The following is a 21,748-nucleotide window of genomic DNA, read 5'->3' on the forward strand; positions in this document are numbered from 1 at the left end:
GGCAGACAACTGGAGCCAAGAAAAGGTGTTGCACGGTAAAACTGAGGAAGCCAGGAGAAAGCAGAAGGAACGCCAGCAGAAACAAGCACCGCATTTGTTCAGGAAGAGAGAGGTTACCTCTACTAACAAGTCCAGAATACAGACGTGCTGCAGTCAAGTAAAATAAAGAAGTAATACAAGCACGGCAGTCTGTCCAAAGTATTGGTGTGGATGAAAGAGAAAAAAGAAGGGGTGATCAGAAATCCATTGCATAACACAGAAATTGCTTGCAGTGTGCATAACACAGAAACTGCTTGCAGTGTACATAACGCAGGAGCTGCTAGCAGTTTGCAGTGTCTCATGGTGAAACTGCACTTGGACTCCTCAACCAGAGACTGGTTGGGTCTGCCGCCCACAGTGGACCTGCTGCTGGCATTCCGAGATGATTAAAGGGAAAAGACAAACATTTTTTTTGGAAGATGAAATACAGGCGCAGTTGAGCAGAACAGCAGTAGACAGAAGGACAGACAGTGTGTCCTCCTGAGGGGCAGAAAGTGTGTCCTGAGGGAGAGACGGACAGACAGTGTGTCCCAAGGGTCTGGTGACCTGAAGTTAAGGAGCAGAGTATGTGCAAGCTATTTTGTAATCCTGCCTGTCAACGACTTAATAAAAGTATAAAATTATTTAATTAGTTTAAAGAACAATTGATGCATGTTTGCCTAATCACACGTTTTCTAAATGTCTGAATCAGGTAGTGACACACATATGCTGCATGTGCAGAATATGCAGTTATTCTAATAACAGAGCTGACTGACAGGATCGTAAGACTGGTATGTAGTGAAAAACAAAAATGAAATGCAGGTGGGAAGGACCGGGGTACATTAAAGGTTCAGGAGCATGTTGAGGGAAAGGGAGAGACAGACAGTCCGTTACTGAACAAGAGACAAATTCACCGGATAGCGATAAAAAATGAAGATGAGATGCAGGTGATCACCCAAAGACGAGGCACGAAAAGAGCTACCGTGTGTGTGTGTGTGTGTGTGTGTGTGGGCTTTCTGCTTCCAGCTTGTGTGAAAGATTGATAATATAATTATACACGTATCTGTAAGGAGGAACGAGTTGAGCAGAGGGAGTAATTAAGGAACCGTGCTCACTGGATACGCTCCAGTTCTGTTCCACAGCCCAGCTGTGATGTTAGGACACCAGGTAAGAGGGCAGGAGGAGTCCAGTGCACGCAGAGCTAGAGGCACTAACAGCCTACGCAGATGGCCTACAAATATAATCTCCAATGATACGACACCACAACCGCCTGAAATAAATCTTCCACCAAAATGGCTATTCAGAGCGGCCATGTCACTGAGTGATGGAAAATAAACGATCGTCTTTATAACACACAGGTAAATAAATCAACGCACAGAATTAAATCCACTGCATGGCAGATTTACGGTGGAATGCTGAAGGATATATATCTCGTGTAAGGTTATTGTTGGGTTTCATAGTGCCTGTTGTATTATTCATAAAGACTCATTTGCTGTTGAAAGCTTGACGCTCCATCGTTTAAAAGACTTGCTGCATTATTCTTGCAGCGGAATTCATTTGAACTTGTCAGGCTGTGTCAGTGTAAAGATGTGTTAAGATAGAGGAGAACAGCCATTTGTAATGATTGGATCAAGGCAGTTTTGTACAGGAAACAAAGTCATTTCCCATCAAGACCAAGGCCATATAATGTAACACAAAATGCATGACCCAGAATGCATCGGGCCTTCTCCCTATGGAAGAGGAAGCGTGTCATTTCCTCTTTGAAGAGTGCAGCTTTGATGACAAGATAAAATTTGCCCCACACTTATTTCACATTGTACCACACTGTGAATGCTCTTGGAACAGATCCTTATTATAATGTTATATAGAATTCTGCAACTGTCACACAGTAACTTACACATATATGGTAAGGTAATAAAAATGTCATGAAAATAAACATTAATTTTTTTTTAAATAACAGCAATAAACAATGTCATTTGGAGAAAACATTGCAGTGCAATGCAACACTAAGATAAACTACTGGGCATGTTCAACAGAGCTTGAAGCCTGTAGCTTTTCTTAAAAAATACAACAGTATTGTAATCATTCTGGAATTGAAATGTGTTCTTATCCAGTTGTTTTGTTCAGTGGTGTGTGCACACATTTAAATTCTGCTAATAAATAAATCAGTCGTTATTTCTGCGCAGAGTCGGACCTGCAGTTTGAATATTCATGTGAGTAAACACATCTGGCACGGTCTCTGCTGCCTGACCCGTTTTTGTTTCAGCAGTTCTTTCGTTCACTGTGTTCGGTTCTGCCAGCACCACATCTGCAGCGAGACTCCCTCTAAATTTAGGAGCTGAGCGCGTGCGGCCGACACGCTGCCCTTGGAACAAAGAACGCATCGCTGTTTTAGCACAAGGAAGATATTGTCTGTTGTGGTTTAACTATCACGTTATTGTGTCGTGACATTGAAAGGCTAGTTCACTCCCTAGGGATTTCTGATATTGTTTCAGCAGCAGGGGACTCTGAAATGACTGCATAGCCTTCGGAGGCGGGAAAGCGCAGGCATGTTTGATTGACGAATCGCACACGCATAAACGATTGAGTTCTTCCCAACCGTGTCACCGGCAGTGAATTTTTCCATCGAAACACACGGAGATGCCGAAGCACAGACATTACACTGAGGAAATGAAAGGGGCACCACGCTATGACCAAAGTGCCTCTCATGTTGAATCGACTATATTTGGTACGTATGTGAGCATCGGCCCCTGAATGAACAGTGAAGCTCCACAGGTGCTCCCCAGTACAGAGACTGGGAGGCGAGACCACTTAGTAGCACTCATGCCTGTAGCAGCAGGTGAGCAAACTTCATCCCAACAGGTCCTTTGTACAGTGTATTTAAATACGTAAGCATAGGTATGATAGTATCTAAGATCATCTATCCTAAATTGCTGTGTATCAGCACTTACTTGGTTCTGTACGAGGCTATGTGTGATCACCAGGAGAGATGAGGTGTGTGACTGCAGATGCGAGCGTGGATGCCAGGGTAATTTGCAGGCCCAGTCTCGGCCCGTCCCTCTTCCTCAGCTTTGGGGAAGTTTTGGGAGTGCCCGCTCCTCTTCTCTGCATGAGCCTCCACACCACTGATGGCATCTTAACCGCATGATTAATGCGAGTGTAAGCAGATTAAGCCCGCCCCATCTGGCCTCAGTGTTTACGGCACGGCTCACTATGGTGTGCTCTGGGAGGGGCAGAGCGGTTAATCCACCATAATCTCCTTTTACCCACTATTAAGGCTCTGCCCTCTGTTACATCATCTCATAGTCTTTGGAAACGTGCGCGCGATATGAGATGCGCAGGGATACTCAACCGGATGCATGAGAACAGCTGTAAAACCTCCGCAATGCATTTTTTTTTGCAATCGCTGACAACGGGAGTCTCTCTCTCCGCCTCTCCCTTTCCTTCTCTATCGCTCTTTCTCTCCTGTCTCTCCCTCTGCCTCCCTGCCTCCCTTTCTCTCCCTCAGCCTCTCTCTCCCTGTCTCTCTGCTTCTCTCTATCCTACTCTCTCGCTATTTGTCTCCCTTTGTCCCTCCCTCTGCTTCCCTGCCACTCTCTCTCTTTCATTGTCTGTGTGGCTCTCTCTCTGCCACCACCCCCCGCCCTCTCTCTCTGGGAGTTGGGGGTGGACATAAAGAGTTAAGTGTTTTCTTTTATTCTGCTTAAGGACAACCTGACCACAAGACTGTTATTCCCCACAGGATGCATGCAGATTACTGTGACTTTTCTCACACACAGACTTGTACATACACTAAACTATTTTTATTTTCAGCTTAATTATATTCTAAAGCTTTAAACTATAATGATAATACCAGAAGGCTAGGGAAAAGGCAGTGAGCCTTGACCTCAACTTAAAATAACGCAGAGCATTTAAAATGTCTGTCACTGTGCGAACAAAACAGCCTGAGACAGTGTAAGGTACGCATCATAATGGCGTCAGCTGATCCTTCATCAGCAGCAAGAGAGCCCTGCGGGACCCACAGGCTGAACCACCAGACTTGGTGCAGTCCCTGTGAGGTCACAGCAGCGCACCACGGGAGGGCTTTATGTGTAACAGGTGACACGCAGAACTCCCCATTAACCACAAAATACGGCCTCTCTGAGCCCCAGCTCCGAGACCTTACAGCCCGCTGTCTAAAGAGAGTACCCATGCAGCGTTCCATTCACGCCTGCAAGCACAAGTATGAAACAACATGCAATGGGTTTAGCGTGATGGCCAAATGCATAGTTGCAAATGCATGCAAGTTGATAACATGAGACCGAGTTCTGCAGAAGGGTCGCATCCCCTCGCGAGGCAGAAGAGGTCCTTGCGCACAGGCGATGCGGCGATTTAACCTACAAACGGACCATCAGGGGCACTGGAAACGGAGGAAGAGAAAGCACAGAAGGGAAAGCGGTTTTCTCTTGGCTCGGCTCGGCGAGGTGACGCCGCCGCTGTGCCATGGTAACGCCAGAGCCGGGCCAAGAGAGCGCCATCTGGGGCTTTCTCACCCCGCCAGTTATGGATCGGGCAAAACGTTCTCCCGGCCAGTCGCCGGTCGCCGATTATGGTGTGGGATCTGGGAGGCGTAACGCCTTGTCCGGATGGAAACGATGCCCTGTTCCATCATGGCGATCACTGCCGGTGCCTGTCAGGCACCCATCAGAAGCTGCCTGTCAGAAAGCAGCTGACAAAAGCACCCACTGAGCAGCGCAGCTTCTGATCATGCAGAAATACCACACAGCAGGACCTGCGGCTTTCCTGGGTCAGCTCATTCCTTGAGCTGCAACAGCGCGATTGGCTGTTTGATTAAAGGAAAGATGAACGTGATTGGCTGTTTGATGAAAAGAAAGATGAACGAGAGTGGCTGTTTGATGAAAGGAACTATGAACGGGATTGGCTAATTGAGGAAAGGAAAGATGAACGGGATAGGCTGTTTGATGAAAGGGTAGATGAACGGGATTGGCAGTTTGATGAAAGGGTAGATGTACAGGATACAGCAGTGCTCTATAGCAGTGGTTCTCAACATCAGCTAAAGCTGTTTCTGAGATAATGTGGTTTCAGAGGTTAAATAATCCCTCTAACATGAAATCTGCCTAATTAAGAAAAATTAAGCTAGTTAAAATTCTGGGATTGCGACTGGTTGGAATGAAAACCTGCATACACAGTGGGTCCCTCCGAAGTTGAGAGCCACTGGGTTGGGCAGTGGTAAGGCAGAAGGTATCCCTGAGAGATTGTTGAAAGAATCTGTGTTTCTCCAAAGCCTCAATGATTAGCTGCTTTTGGGAAGAACTCATCATCATTCCTTTATTTATACAGGGGGTACACTTGAGACCGAGGTCTCTCACAAGTGTGCCCTGTGTAGAAGGGAAAATAACTAAAACACAATGACAAACAGCAATACTATTTAAAAAATAAGAAGAAATAGTACAAGAGGAAGAAATAGTACAAAACAAAGAAACCACAGAAGAAAAATAAAGCTCAGCACACCCTCACCCTGAGACGGTATTGCACTGTATTCTGAATTCAGGCAAAGGTTTATTTATTGTGTCTGACAGAACTGCTGAAGGTAAGGATACAGCTATGCATGGGTGGGATGCAGTTCGCGTTTGCCAAAGACCCTCACCACAGATGTACTGACTGACTGCTGTTATATTGTAACAAATCCGCCACACTTTCAAAAGAACAAGTTGACTTTTCCAGACGAAAACTGTTTCGTAAAATCCCATCTAGTCCCAATGGTAGGAAAGTAGTTGTGTTGTTATTCATAGATTTCTGAATATTGATATTGGATAAATACGCTTTTGGAACATGCCATTCCTATTAATGAGCAAACCATATTTTTCTTGCTTAAGAAAAAGAGATATCATTTGTAGATATAAAGCCCTTGCACAAATATATTAAGCATTGATAAAAGTAGGTTAGACCTGGGTATTCAAAGCAGTCCTTTAAAATACCTTTCGGAACTGTGGTAATGCAGAACTACAGGGCAACATTTACTGCTTCAATTCTCGCTGAATGTGAAATTCTGCATCAATGGACAAGAAAAGATGAAAGTTTAACCATTCTTCAGTAAGCAGCTTAAAAGAAACAGATCACCCTCAGGCATATACATACAAGTGAAGAATATCAATTTCACATTCTTTGAAATCATTTTCTGCAACAATTTACATTAAAGGACAGAAGCTGGGTTTTTAAAATTAAATCGTCTTCATAACTCCGCATGGTTTCCATCCAGTTTCTTTTGCCTCAGTGTACAAAACTGTGCACAGAGTTGTGACCCTGCTCCCTGCAGTGCTGTGACCCCAAGGTGTACAGTGTTGTGACCCCGTGGTGTACAGTCATGTTTTATTAGCAAATAATGTGTTGATGATCTCCAAGGATTTGAGGCACAAGCAACTTTTCATGAGACACCTTTACACCTATCGTGAGAAGGCCATTAATATTTACTTGCTCCTGTATGGGGGTTATAAATATACAGAAGCCTCTCTGTAAATGTACAAATGCACGACGTACACAGATAATGGTGGTGTACTGTATATGCGTAGGCCGAACAGCAAGCACATGTTGTTAATGTTAAAATGTTAAACGATGTCAGGTAGAACATGCAAACAAGAACTTAAAGTGTGGCCACAAGTGACTCACAAAGAACCTACACTTAATTAGAATGCAAAACTGACAATTTCACATTAACATGCATATTAGCTCAAATAAAGCTGGTCCAAGATGACTTTACTTTACTTTGCATCTAAAACATTACCTTTGCTTTTGTGGATTTCACTTGAAAGCGTTTCAGTTTAACATTAACATTATTTCACATTTGTTAATCACAAAAAATGTTTAACTTGCAGCTTAAAATTTGTATAATTTCGTTCCCTGTCCCCATAAGCAACTTCAGCCCTCCTTAAGGAAGTGTTTGATTTGAAGCCACTGAGCCTAAGGAGTTAAGAGAAAGTTATAATATTTTTCACATGACAACGCACTGTCCTGTGTGGCTAATTTCCCTGTAATCACCACTCATTATGACTATCACATGATTCATTCAACAAACCAAGGCAGTATAATTCTGGAACTGAAAAAAGGCTTCAGTGTTCTCACTGATACTGCACCTATTTCCAAACTTGACATAAGTTTTGTGTGTGCTAGTACACAGAAAAGCCGCTGTCATGATTGCCAGTGTATTTTCTATTTAACCAGCCCGCTGCTCACGTGATTAAAGATAAAGTACTTCTGTCCACAACGAGACTATGGACAAATGATATTGTCTTTAAAAAATCTAATCTATTTCCAACCTTTATTAAAGAGTCTTTTTATACAATTTGGTTTCACCATGTAGAAATTACAGCACATTTTAAGCACCTATTTCAGGGCACCATAATGTTTGGGACAAATAGCTTCACAGTTTCTGATTATTAAGGTGTGTAATTCTGTGCGATCCTGACATAAATAATATGAGCACCTGTGGCATGTAACCTCACATAAAATAATAACAGAAGAGGGGATGCACTGTACCCTGACTGACTAAGCCAAGCACATAGTAAGAATTGTAAATGACTCGGAATGCAGCCTTACAGTTTTACCCCATGAAGTAGAAGTCATAAATTAGATTACCATCACCACCGCACAGCATTCTGGGAAATATGCAAATTACAGAACACTCCCAAAGGAGTCATTTGAGAAATGTTCTGTTCATACCAGTGTATCTGCGTGATTTAATCGTATGTTACATACAAGATTAAATGAGCGGAGTCAAAACACGTACAGAAGGGCTTTTAAAAAGGTGCACTACGAGCACCCTGAAACAGCAGAATACTCGCCCGTCACAGGGCACGCGCCATTAAGAGCATGTTTGATGATTAAAAGAAAATGCCCATACACTGGCTCCAGGGTGTATTTCATCTGATTAAAATCGCACATCCACTCAGTGTATCTTTAAATGGATGTACATACACCACAAAGGCAGGCTGATTCGGAGAATGCGGTGGTTTCACACTGACGAACATTAACAAAGCAGGAAGAGCACAACAGGGTCAATCTTAAAATGCAATTAAAAACCAATTAGTGCTGAGGTGTTCACTTTTCCCATGTACCTAGCAGCCATATAACACGGCCCCAAACGCTGTCACATTGGAGATATTAGGAGCCATTAATTAAAAGAGATTTTGTGTTTTTGAAAGAAAAGAAAATGCAAATCTCTGCCTTGCAAGCGCTCTCTAAGGCATGGACAGATTAGGTAACGGGGTATGTTTGTGTTATCTGATGCATAATTTTGCTGTGGTGGTTTCACAGAAACCTCTCATGAAAACTGCATTATCTTCTGTTTTTCCTTTTCTTATAGGGCCTCTAGGGTGATACGCAGTAATGCCCTAAGGTATTGACCCAGAATCAGTTTCAGTGGTTATCATTTGAAATCATTACACAGAAATGAGGCACAGGGCCAGCTGATTCTAGATCAGGGAATGTGGAAGCAGAGATAAGAAAATGATGTACAGCTTCCTCCTCACGTGGAGGACAATGTACATCACTTTATTAATACCTCCAGCATCCCTTTCTCCTTCAGCTAATTAATTAACTGGCAAATTACTATGGTAATATGGCCCAGCAACATTCAGGACCTTATACACCATCTGTTCATAGCCCACCTGTACTTCTCCACAGACTGTGCCAGGGGTCCAGCCAGTGCCAGTTCATACCGTAAGACATAATTATGCATCTAAACACTATGGGAATGACTGCTGTTCCATCAGGTATTCCCTTTGCTCTTTCCAGTCTGCCGTCAAGCCTTTGTGTGCTAAACACATTATGCTTTTTACACAAGCGGGCCTTTTCCACACAGCTTTTTCCCTAACGAATGCACATTTCGGAACGTTTTAAAACTCCCGAAGTGTCTCTCTTGCAGGGAGGAGGAATTTTAAAACTGTCAAGTGGAATTAACTGTATTCCTGGACTTCCAGGATGAGTTCCACACCATGTGACCTGTTAAGCAGTGACCAGCTCTGTCCTCTCTCCATATTCACATTAATTCCATGAAAAATCAGACAAACGTGCAAAGACGGATGGGTTAGCGGTAAACTCTTCCTATGATATGCAATGGCTGCTTGACTTTATTGACCAGTTATCAGTTGCACGGCAACGTATGAATCCTCAGTCCTGCCTGCTGGTTGGGTAAGGCATGTCTCTATGTGATGTGATGTCTGTGCAGTCGGCAGGAGCTTTATTGGCCTTGCATGCAGTGAAGCTCGTGGCTCATGTTAGCCTACCCACGGAACAAACTTTTCACTCCCGCCAGAGAAAAGTAGGCAAATTGCTGGATTCAGCAGCTGAATATAGATTTGTTTTAATTTTGATCTCATCACAAGGATTTCACGCTTGTTCTGTGAAAAGTCACACGTTGGGAGCTCCAATAAGCACTTTCTTAATTGGTGTGGACGTGAGACGCATAAAACATCTCTCCCTGCGCCTAGAATAATTACCACAAGTCAGGGGTGCAAAGTGCAGCATTCGTTGCCATTCCACAGACTTTTAAACACAGCACTTGGTGGAAATGGGAAATGGGGAAAAAGCCTTTGCTTAACATACCAATAATTTTCACTCGCGTGTAAGATACCGATATCTACCGATGCCCTACTTCTCCCATTATTCACAAACAATGCGGACCCTCAATGATTTTAGAGGCAAATTCCTACAGTTAATAGGCAAGTACATTTATGATAACTAGGGATGCACTACATTCTGGGGGCCAATATCAGTAACCAATATTTGTCTTACCATATTAGCCATACCTTCCTGTTTTACATTACAGAACAAATGCAAATTGGAGCCAAGTTTCCACATTCATGGAAGAAGTAGATGAGCACAGATATCAGCCTTCTGAGGGGAAAGTTAAACAAATTTTATTTGTAAAACAAAACACCTTTTTCTTGCTGACTTCATTATTAAGCAGGGAACACAAATGTTACTGTATGAGGTTGTGATGGTACGATAACCATCCTAAAAAATATATACCATCCTGATAATTCGCCAAATAAACCACCCTGATTACCAACCAAATACAGCATCGTGATACTCATCCAAATATAGGCTAGCATCCTGATAATCACCCAAATAAGTGCTCCTCCAATGAAGTTGCCAGCTGTCCTGGGCAAACCACTTCAGGCCTTTGGCAAGACAGTGATTCAGATTTAGAACTCCTCAGCGAAATCCTCCATCGCTGCCCCTCGCCAGTCAGTAATGTCCTTGGTATTTCTGCATTACAACAACGTAACAATATCCTGTGTCTGGGAATAGCCACATTTAGAAATTCAATCTCTGGGCCCTGAGAAGCTACATGCACAGGCACATCAGACTGACATTCTCCTTCGGACTGCTTAAGTTTTGATCCTCCTGTTTCCAGCTCCTGTAAATAACTGTTGACACAATTTCTCCTTCTTCCAAATGCCACAGCTGTGGAGATTAAAAATAGCCCCTGGGGCAGCCAAAAACCATCCATTAAATTTAAAATGGTGGGGAGGGGGGGGCATTAAGGGTGCTTTAAGTAGGCTACATTTCATCTGAGTTATGCCATGCTACCCCTACCACCTAAAATACCCACAAACAAATCTATATATGGCCATAAAATACATAATACAGAATGTTCATTTGACGTACAAATTGTAACCATTTTGTGTCTATTGGTATCTGCCATCACATTTTTATCCGGTCATCTAAAATAAATCACATTTCTAGACTGTCTTATAAAAACTTGTTATAATAGAAAATACACACTCATATAGCTGATATTAAGTGCATGTTCTCTTCAAACCGGGCAGAGGTTAAGCTGTTTTTATTTTTCACCAATTTGCATCATTCATTTTCTATTCATTCTGAGGGGGATAAGGTCAAAAGCCTTGTTCAGGACATATGGATGAAAAATGATAATGCACTCTTATTGCACTGCCACGCAGTCTTTTGAAGATCTGTCTGACGTTCACTGGATTTAAAAAGCTGCCCCTTAAAGCAGTCTTATCCCCCTTTGTCCCATACAACAGACAGGTCCCAGGGAAATAAAACGAGAGAACAAGGCCCTGTATGCTTGTAAGTTCATTAAAAATGTGCGGAGTTGCGTTAGGCAGACAGAACACCATACCAGGATTCCCTCGTGTTTCAGACAGATGGAGACGCAGCGTCGGTCCTCACAACATCTTCCCTACAGACCAGTCGTTTCGTCAAAACTGTATCTCTTCGGATACGGGCTTCAGTTTGTCAAAGTCAACGGCAGAGCATTTTATGAGCATTCTCCCACCACGGATGGCAGAGCCGCCGCCCGTCTGCATCTCCTCTGAAAAGTGAATCACTAGTGTCTGAGTTTATGGGCGACGCGAACAGATGTTCAGAGAGGAAAACAGTAAATGCCAGTAACACTGCTTTAGGCAGCTCATCCTTACATCCGCCTCATTTAGAACAACGCCCAAACGATCTTGCAAGGAGCTGCAGTGTCGCACAGACTTTTTACCACGCCAACATTAGCCTGTTCTTAATTAGGCGTTACTAGTGTTGTCACTGTTCTTGTGAGACTCCAGACAACCTACATGAGTGATATGCCCCCAAAGTTGTCAAATTTTGCTTCTCAACAATTCTTTAAATTGCACTTGACATACATCCGATCACCCTGGGGCTCAGTTAAGATTTGCCGACACAGATGAAGCCTAGTCTTAAATTAATTACCTACTAAATTCAATTTTGAATAGAGATTCCTTTTACAAAACTCAATTTAGTACAGGACTAGGCTTAATCTGTGTCTGTGAAACCCAATATATTTTTAATACTTCACTTATTGATTATTTGTTATGTTTTATTTGAACATGACTACAGAGACGTTGGTGTGAAAGTGTGGTGCACACAGTATGTACAGTTTGCAAATGCTAGAACATGGTTGCTTTTGCTGCAAAAAAGTTTCTTTGGCTGGTGTTAAGAGAAGCTGCTGCCTACCATGTTTCTGTTTCACACTGACATCTGGCATGACTGGGGTAGGGAGATGGGGGGGGGGGCTGGGGAAAGGATCATGGGTCATCTGACTAATCATGTGACTTCTGACAGTGCCCAGACTACAGATTAAGCTTGTGACCTTCTTCTCCAGATCTCTCTGACACTGTATTAGATGTACAACAGCACAGAGAGTGGTGGAATATCCCAGCACAGATCAGCAGTAAGAGGGAGAGAGAGAGAGAGAGAGAGAGAGAGAGAGAGAGAGAGAGAGACAGCTGTTATGGGACATCCCACAGAGCCCGGCTTGAAAACATTGGGTATGAAACAAAATCAATTAGCCCTCGCCTTAAGCCCCGCATGGCAAGTCACAATATCACACCACCGAGAGATGCAGCCCAGGGCATCCCCCTCAGATCTTTCTGCTCTCTGCCAATTAACACTGGTGAAGGGAAAATGTCATGGCTTCAGTGAGCTCCAATCAGTGTGAGACAAACACGCATGCTCACCATTCTAGGAAGACGCTTGGCTGTGAGGCCTTGTCCATTTGTGGCTCCTGTAGATAAAATGAAAACCCCCCCACAGGGTCCATCACTCCCACTAGGCAGCCCAGCAGTGGTTACGTCACCTTGGTAATGCTCAAAGGGTCACAGGTTCGAGCTCCTGGTGGAGGGCTGCTGTTAAACCTCTAGTAAAGCCCTTCACCTCAGCTGCTCCTGCAAACGCCCAGCTGGGCGTGTATGTAGGTTACGGGACACGTGCAGTATCGAATGTGCAAAGATATAAGATTCCCCAGAAAAAAATATGTGCCCCAGAACTAGAAGAAACTCGTTCCTAGACTGGAAGCCACATGTTCGAAAACAGGAAGCTACATTTTCCTAAACGGGAAGCCCCACGACTCTCTCCTATGAAAAATATGTAGCAATTTAAGCAACTCAAGGGGCCTAGGCCAAAACATGAAAAACAGTCCCAGACCAAGGGATAGTGTATATCTATTAGTCCCATATAGTGTGTATCTATTACTGGCAATATGATTGCTATGTTGCAGCATCATTTTACTACCAATATGCCATATCTAACATACGTTATGTAGGCTACCATTGACATATTATTGCCAGTAATATATGATGTTATTATTACATTTAAAGCGCAATTTTGCATCTTCAACAGTACGTAAACTGCACAAGTTGATCTAGCTGAAGTCATGTACTACTAGGCCTATTAATTACATTTGATAAATATACTAAAGCTGACCCAGAGACTGCAAGCCTACATGCAAGGGAAATGTGTTACTATAAAGGACTGCATGGTGCCCAATTTCAGAAATGAAATCTCCATTTGTATATAACCTACCCCATGCCTAGAATGAACATTGGGTTATTTATGGGCTTTGGTGTGATGGCTGCACAAGCATCAGAATCATGTGTTTTAAAAATAACACAGAAACATGCCTAACAAACTGTTTACTCAAAACATTTCTGTCATACTTGCGGTAGAATGACAGTGCAAATTGAGGTCATTGACCCACACATTGTAGACTACATGTAACTACATGTGAAGTGACTAAAAACCCTACATTGAAAACATTTCATTGTTAACTAACAGTAGAAGTGGTAATACTACAAACTAATTTCTTGGACTGATATACTTCTCTCTTTACTCCACTAAAATAAGAAGTCACGCAGCTTGTGTGCATTGCGCTGTTGGCGTGTCATTTTGAAAAGCATCAAAAAAGGGCAATGAATGAACAAAAGACAAATGTGATAGTTTTGACCGATATTGACATGCATTGATGTAGATATGAGAATATGTGGAGAATATACATATGAACTCTACTATGTGGGAATGTCAAAGTTGTCAACCATACATTTTTCCTTTCCTGGCTTAACACCTTCGTCTCCCCCATTCTCTCCCACCACCGGCATTCTATAAAAACATCTGGAGTTACAATGACATATGCAGTGTGAAGACTAAATATGAAATTATTATTATTATTATTGTTAATATTTATATTAAATATAAAAATGTGAAATCATCAGGGGTAGGAACAGTATTTTAGAGGCAAACATGACACCCCTGTTCTGCCCTTAAATGGCTTAACGCCTTCATGTTCTACTCAACGATTAATAATGAAGCTAAGTACAACTTCAATATAAAATAATAAATAAACTAGTCCAAACATGTATACACTGCTTACCAATGATTCAATACAAAAACTTGAAAGCTGACTGTTTCTGCCTCATTAAATGTGCCATGTTGTTGATTTATTCAGTCCTGAAGGCTTCTACAACAAAACAAGCTTTGGAGCTTTTGTGAAGCCTTCCTTCCCATTGGCTCTGGGATTTCTAAGGGTGCACATAACTCATTTAAGTTGAGCACCAATTGTTTAGCACAGGAGTCTTTGAAGCACATTCCAAATTAGGATGGAATGCCTGCTTAGTGACTGTTCTTTTTCCCTGCCCCCACTTTGCTAATCCCGCGGTGCAGACAGTTTGCACAAAGACAGGATTCATCCGGAAATCGTGAACAGGGACTGTCCAATAGCTGCTGACATAATCAAAAGTTCAAGAGACTTTTGAGCAGTTAGAGCACAACGACTGCAGAATTCATAGTGCTTTGTTCCATTATCCTAGAAGAATCTAAGCCTAATGCAGGACAAAGCTATACTCTTTATCTTGCATCGGGGCTCAAGTGATAGATTCTAAGCTGCGGTCCTGGATTTGAGTGAGCTGGAATAACGCCTGCACATTAACATGACTGTAAACAACATGGTAAGAACTTAGGCCCATGCAGAAGAGCAGAATTTAATGACCACTGGTCATACAGCATAGTGGCAAACACAACATTAAAACATATAAATTACTTTAATACTAGAAGAAAAAAAACAATAAGGATGCCAATGCTAAGGTCACATTTCAGAAAAAATTCATTTGGATTTGGGAGAAATCCCCCGGATCCAGATGTGTGCTTTGAATTACCTGCAGTCTGGAGAGACTGCAAAGCCTTCGTAAGCTAAGTTTGCATCTTCTGAACACCACCATCTGAGCTTCCACCATCGGTGGCCAAGCACACAGCGCCAACACCTGCCACTGACATATCAGGGATTCACAGAAGAACAACACGAGAAGTGTGGCAATGGTGTTGCTCTCATTGATCTTAACTATGCTCAATGCAAACATGTTAAGCCCACGTCACATAAGCACACAGAATTAAGACACGGCTTCACAGCCACACACAGGCTCAAACTCGGGTCACTCTGTGTTTCCTCCTAATTTTCTTCTTCCTCTGCTTCTTCTTTTGTATTAGATTCTTTTGTGTATCAGAGAATTGGCATGACTACAAGGTAGGCAGTAAAGCCTGTAACTTCAGTTGTAAAGTGGTTACGCTTCACGCAACAATTTGAGTATTATTCAAACATGTTTTAATTCCATTCATAAAACATAAAACATTCATAAAACATTCCATTCATATTCATCTTTTTCATATTGATGCAGTACATGTTATCATGAAGCAGGCATGCTGTTCCTCAAAATAAACTTCAGCACCATGAGCGTGATAAGACAGTCAGTCACACACTCATAACGGTCACTCTCAATAAAATGATCTACCAAATAGAAAAAGTAAATAAATAAATACGAACTCTCTGTATCAGAGCAAGTATTAATGAACTACACAAGAAAACAAGAACATTTTTTCGGATCCTGAAAAAGTCAGAGCTATAAAAAGGAGACCGACATGAGCACTGTAGGAGAGTGAGGGAGAGTGACCAGCTGTTAAATTGCTTCCCTGTGCTCTGACTTAAAAAAGTGTATGTGCCCAATAACGTGAAAAAGTGCCAACGTTGTAAAAAAATTTTTTTAAGTGAGCACAATAATATTACAGACTGAGCAGCCGGAAGGCCAAAGAGCATTCACATCTATCCATGCAGAAGAAGCCCTTAAACATTTCCATCCAGAGGCTCTATTCGGGTGTGTTAAGCTCACGGCCCTCCCTCCCTCCCTCCCACAAACAGAGGGTGCAATGTGCGCGATGAATCATTTTCGTCTGTCCAACTGCAATGCCGTCGTTGCTCCCGAATGGCAGGAGATGGTTTTTGCTTGCTCTGGGCGGACATAATGCTTCGTCCGCTCTCGCCATCTGCTCGTCTTTATAAAAAATATTACTCATCCTAATTGACAAAACAAAAAGCCATCAAGATGTGGCAAGCATATGCCAAAGATTGTGATATTAACATGCGGATTGACATGAGGGATGAGGAATCTCAATAACACACACACAAACGCAAAAAAAAAAAGCCAACACCAGACATGGCTTTTAGCTCGCCCCTGTCCTAGGCCTCCGTCGCCACCCGTTCCTAGGATCGTTGTGTGAGAATCCCACGCATGCATCACCATCCCACAGCGACATACAAAGAGGTCGGACCCTAAATCTCTCTCTTGTCTGGACACCTGCTTTCAACACTTTGATATGGCTTCTGAGAACTCAGCAGAAGTCAAGACAAAATGCTCTCTGTTCCAGGCTTACTCACTTCTTCCCTCCTTTTTCATAGAATCACCAAAGCACTATGGGTTGCTTGCCCTTTTCCTGTACCTCTCTCCTTTGTGTTTTCCCCCACAGTCCAGTCCCGCCAATTCATTTCTTTAATCTGCTCAACATTTCTGGTGTGCCATTGATGACTTATTGTTCACACTTTTCCCCCTGCTCTAAAAGATTGTGATTGAGATATAGCCTATATTAAAGGTATCCTGCCTATAAAGTAAAACTATATAAAAATCATACTCCTTGCCTGCCATTTTTCCAAACAGTTCACAGGCTGTTTAAGACATGACACATAATCATTAAATACTTGGACACAAACAAAAATGTTTTGTATTCTGACATCAAAACAGACCGGATGCCTGTTTCAGAGACATTGTTCATTATTTGTTGATGGACGTCAGGCTTTTCCCAAGTCACTGTCTTGAAGTAAACAGATGCTACTAGATATGGAAAATACTGGTGACTAACAATCACGTTACAATTGTCAATAGGGAGATGAACTCAGTCCCTAAATCTAAAATGTCTCGCATTCCATGTCAGTGTAAATGTCTGCTTCCGGCATGACCCTGAATGAATCAAATTAAGCAGCATGTCCGAAAGAAACAAAGGTTCATTCTTCTTTCCATGAAAAGGAATATTTTCGGGCCCCTGATCTGACACTTGGCTTGTGAAGTATTCCAACATACTGCAAGTCCCCAAATGGAATTCATGCTTTGGGCAACCATAACCCACCCCCCCCCCCACCCAAAGAAAATGGAAAGAAATCCCATTTGAATTGTGAAGAGTTTATTCATCTCTGGTTTTGATGACTGTATGAGGTGTCCTACCTGGGAAAGATAAAAATGAGCAGATAAGATCAGTCCCTCCCCAGAGGACCCTTTCCCCCGTTTTCTGTAAGGCCTACGCTTCTAATATGTTCCTCTGAGAACTGAAAATATGGAGATGACATTCCAGTGTGAGATTTAAAAAAATGTAAAGTAACCATCACAGTGTGATGTTCACAGTTTAAAATGCAGTAGGAGTGTAGCGTATGCTAATAATAAACATTTACTATTAATTATTATTTAAAATACTAAGCATCTGCCTAAGGAGCACACAGCGAAAACTGTTCGGTCAGAATCCCAAAGGAATTTCATTGATTCTTCGCAGCCTTCGAGAATATTAAAGGAAGGAGTGAGAGGCAAGAATCTTCACCACTGGTCATTAAAATAAAAATAACGGAGATATGTCTCCTAAATATATAAGGCTCAAATCCCAAACGTCAGTGAGGTCAGCTGTGTTTCCTTGTCCTGACCCTAAAAGCACCCCTGACCCTATCCTGCTGGTGCTCCAGTAGAGCATCACAAGACTTAATGTAAGCCACCTCAGACTGAGAGCTACAAAACTCATTTCATCTTTAAAAAAGCTTATAAAGCAACTTAATCTTTCCAATCTTGCTTTGCTGTGCAAACTGAATACTTTTGGACGTGCCCATCTTAGCCACTTTTCCTCTGTCCCTATCCAAGCTTCTTTTCTTACTGCGAGAGGACTCAAGATTATCATTTCTTTTCTGTGACTCTGCCATTATCTTGTCCTAATCCATACTTTGCTGTCATTTCCCCTAGTTTCCAGAGAGAATATGTCTCCCATAATGCAAATTTAGTGATGTGAAGTTAAGCGTTGTTGAACACTTAGCTGACAAATGGAGTGTAAGTCTCAAAAGACAAAAGCCCTACAGACAGATCTGTATGTGAATGCCACATACAGGCTTTTATCAAAGCAAACCACCCAGATGGAGCATGTACATCAACGCCAATCACATTTCAAGGTCTGAAAATACAGCAAAAAGCAGACTGACAGTATATGAGATACAGACTGTGTACGAGGTACTGACTGAGTATGAGATACTGACTGTGTACAAGGTACTGACCGTGTATGAGATACTGACTGTGTACGAGGTACTGACCGTGTATGCGATACTGACTGTGTACAAGGTACTGACCGTGTATGAGATACTGACTGTGTACAAGGTACTGACCAGGTATGAGATACTGACTGTGTACAAGGTACTGACCGTGTACACGATACTGTGTACAAGGTACTGACCGTGTATGAGATACTGACTGTGTACAAGGTACTGACTGAGTATTGGATACTGAAAGTGTACGAGGTACAGATTGAGTATGAGATATTGACTGTGTACAAGGTACTGACTGAGTATGAGATACTGACTGTGTACAAGGTACTGACCGTGTATGAGATACTGACTGTGTACGAGGTACTGACCGTGTATGCGATACTGACTGTGTACAAGGTACTGACCGTGTATGAGATACTGACTGTGTACAAGGTACAGACTGAGTATGCGATACTGACAGTGTACGAGGTACAGACTGAGTATGAGATACTAACTGTGTACAAGGTACAGACTGAGTATGAGATACTGACTGTGTACAAGGTACAGACTGAGTATGCGATACTGACAGTGTACGAGGTACAGACTGAGTATGAGATACTGACTGTGTATGACAGTGGTTCCCAAACTCGGTCCTGAGTGACCAAGTGTCAGACTTTTGCACAGTACTGTACATTCCCATTTTTGCAATTCACCTGACAGTTTGTTAAATTTTTGTTTCTGAGTGAACAAGACTATAGAAAGTTAGTCGTAGTAGTTCCTTAGTAAGTCACATTCATTCATTAACATACTCAGTTATGTGTGTGTGCATGCGTGTGTGTGTGTGTGTGTGTGTGTTTGTATGAGAGAGTGCAATATCTCTCAATGCCATTTATTCAAAATCTCTGTGTTAGTATGCAAAACAACGATAATGAATTGAAACAGATTTTAATAACAACTGAGCAGCAAAATTCATAATTATAGACTAAATCGCAGCAGATGCTTCCTTTTTTAGCTGACAAAGGTAACACTTTCCCATGACTCAGAGGGTGTGAGAAATGAGAAAAGAAGCATCATTAATGACTGAAAATAACCATTTCGCTTTTTGTGTGTAGGTGTGCTGTTCATGAGAGTACAAGCTGCCACACCCCCTAATGTACAAGCCCAGAGGGTCTGAAGTGATGTCACTAACCACACCTATATGTTCTGAAGCAATATTACTAACCACACCCACATGGTATGAAATAATGTCACTAAATAGACCCACAGGTTTTGAAGTGATGGCACTAATCATACCTGTATGTTCTGAACTGATGCCACTACCCACACTGACATAGTATGAAGGGATGTTACTATCCACGCCCACATGCCATGGTCTGAAGTGATGTCACTGGCTCCAGCAGTCAGAGAATTAATTACTGTTGGCTTTGTTCATTCTGGTGAGTGTGATAAATACGATTTTTAGAATTAATCTGTGCTTTTCTCCAGGGCCAGTGCAACATGGGAAAGAAGCAAATTCGTACTTTAGGCTGTTTGCACTAGAAATTTCAGCAGCACAATCAAACGACAGGGGCTGATATGCAAACTTGAGTGAGAAACAAAATGAACATGAACTTGACTGGTGTGCAAGCCCAGTGCTGCCTGCCTGACACATTATAGCAACAGTCTTCAGATCAGTCACCATCCATCTTACAACAGATCTATCAGTCAGTTCTTCTACACATCACAAATGTGTCCCTTTCTGGTACTTCTAAACATACTCTCTTTTTCAGATCCATATTTAATCACAGGTTTTGTAGCAATGATCATGTTGATCAGATTATCCAACAGAAAGCTAATCTGCTAGCTGAGTTTAAGAGCACTGAGTTGAGAAGTAGCTGTTTGTATAATGTTGACATACTCATATGCATTCATATGTACAGCCAATGAGAGCTACATATGTATCGTTTCTGGTTGTGTAATATTTGGATTTAATTCAATACATTAATTGTCAGTTTCCAAGCAAAAATGTCCAGCAGCTTTTAAGAAAGATAACTACTTTGGTACACTGAAATGTGTTCACTCTTTGAACTAAATCCCTGCTCCAGTTGTGTGTGCCACAGGGCCCAAATGATCGCATTGTTAAATTTAAATGGAAGCACAGCTGCAAATGGCTCAGAATAGCTGAAAACCAAACTGCTTTTCAAAAATAACCACTAAGGGCATAAAATAGGTCTGACACCATAGCTTTGATCGCCGTGATAATCACCAAAGAAAATCTTTTCCACAGCAATCGATCAGCATGTGTCCTTACATCAATGGTTGAGACTCCACACTTACAGAATTTGAAAAAAAAAAAATGTTGTAGCGAACTGAATAAATAATTCCAAGCTGCAGCTGGCCATTCCAGGGAGGACTAGCTTTATTAACCATGCTGTGAATTACAAACATCAAAAGCAATTAATAGGAAGTTCGTAAACAATTACACAAGCAGCTACGTTTATCATATTTGGGCATAACTGCAATGACAGCAACAGCTTGCATTTATATGCAAAGCCTAATCTGATGCCACAGGCTGTGAGATTAATGGCACTGAATATGTCTGAGAGTTTGCAAGGGAAGAAAACAGAAGGAAACGGGTCAAGGTAGTAATTAAATAAAGGAGGGTGGGTGGTAACTCAGGAAAAGGGGATGGACAGTAATTTAGGAAAAGGGAGTTGGCAGTAATTCAGGAAAAGGGGGTGGGCAATAATTCAGGAAAAATTGGTGGGCAGTAATTCAAGAAAAGGGGATGGACAGTAATTCAGAAAAGGGGGTGGGCAGTAATTAAGGAAAAGGGGGAGGGCAGTAATTAAGCAAAATGAGATGGGCAGTAATTAAGGAAAAGGGGGTGGGCAGTAATTCAGAAAAGGGGGTGGGCAGTAATTAAGGAAAAGGGGGAGGGCAGTAATTAAGCAAAATGAGATGGGCAGTAATTAAGGAAATGTGGTTATGGCCATTAATTCAAGAAAGGTGAGTGGGCAGGAATTCAGGGGAAATGGGTGGGCAGTAATTCATGAAAAGGGCGTGGGCCGTAATTAAGAAAAGCCAAAAACAGGAGATAATCTGGTTTAAACCACCATGATGCCAGTAACCAGAGCTGAATCAAATCAGACCCCCAAAATACACATCAACTATGACCTGTAAAAATACAGAAGCAAGCTATTCAATGTACTTCTGTATTTTTGACATGCTGAAAAACGCTGTAGTACCCCTATCCCAGCACAGGTAAGACCCCTATCCCAGCTCGGGTAGTACCCCTATCCCAGCACAGGTAAGACCCCTATTCCAGCTCGGGTAGGGCCCCAATCCCAGCAC

The 21,748-nt window shown here is 42.2% G+C and overlaps 1 protein-coding gene across 3 annotated transcripts in view; it reads right to left on the bottom strand.

The window, feature by feature from the left end:
* igsf11 (immunoglobulin superfamily member 11) overlaps positions 1–21,748 on the bottom strand; it is an 86,292-nt gene that overhangs the window by 33,092 nt on the left and 31,452 nt on the right. Inside the window, exon 1 of one of the 3 annotated variants that reach the window (XM_064301904.1) lies at positions 2,970–3,155. The exons of the other annotated variants lie outside the window; for them this stretch is intronic. The gene's annotated coding sequence lies outside the window, so the exon portion shown is untranslated. Of the gene's footprint in view, positions 1–2,969; positions 3,156–21,748 lie in introns of those variants that run through there. 3 annotated transcript variants of the gene reach the window in all.

The sequence above is a fragment of the Anguilla rostrata genome, chromosome 12 (assembly GCF_018555375.3).
Source record: "Anguilla rostrata isolate EN2019 chromosome 12, ASM1855537v3, whole genome shotgun sequence".
Classification (NCBI taxonomy): domain Eukaryota; kingdom Metazoa; phylum Chordata; class Actinopteri; order Anguilliformes; family Anguillidae; genus Anguilla; species Anguilla rostrata.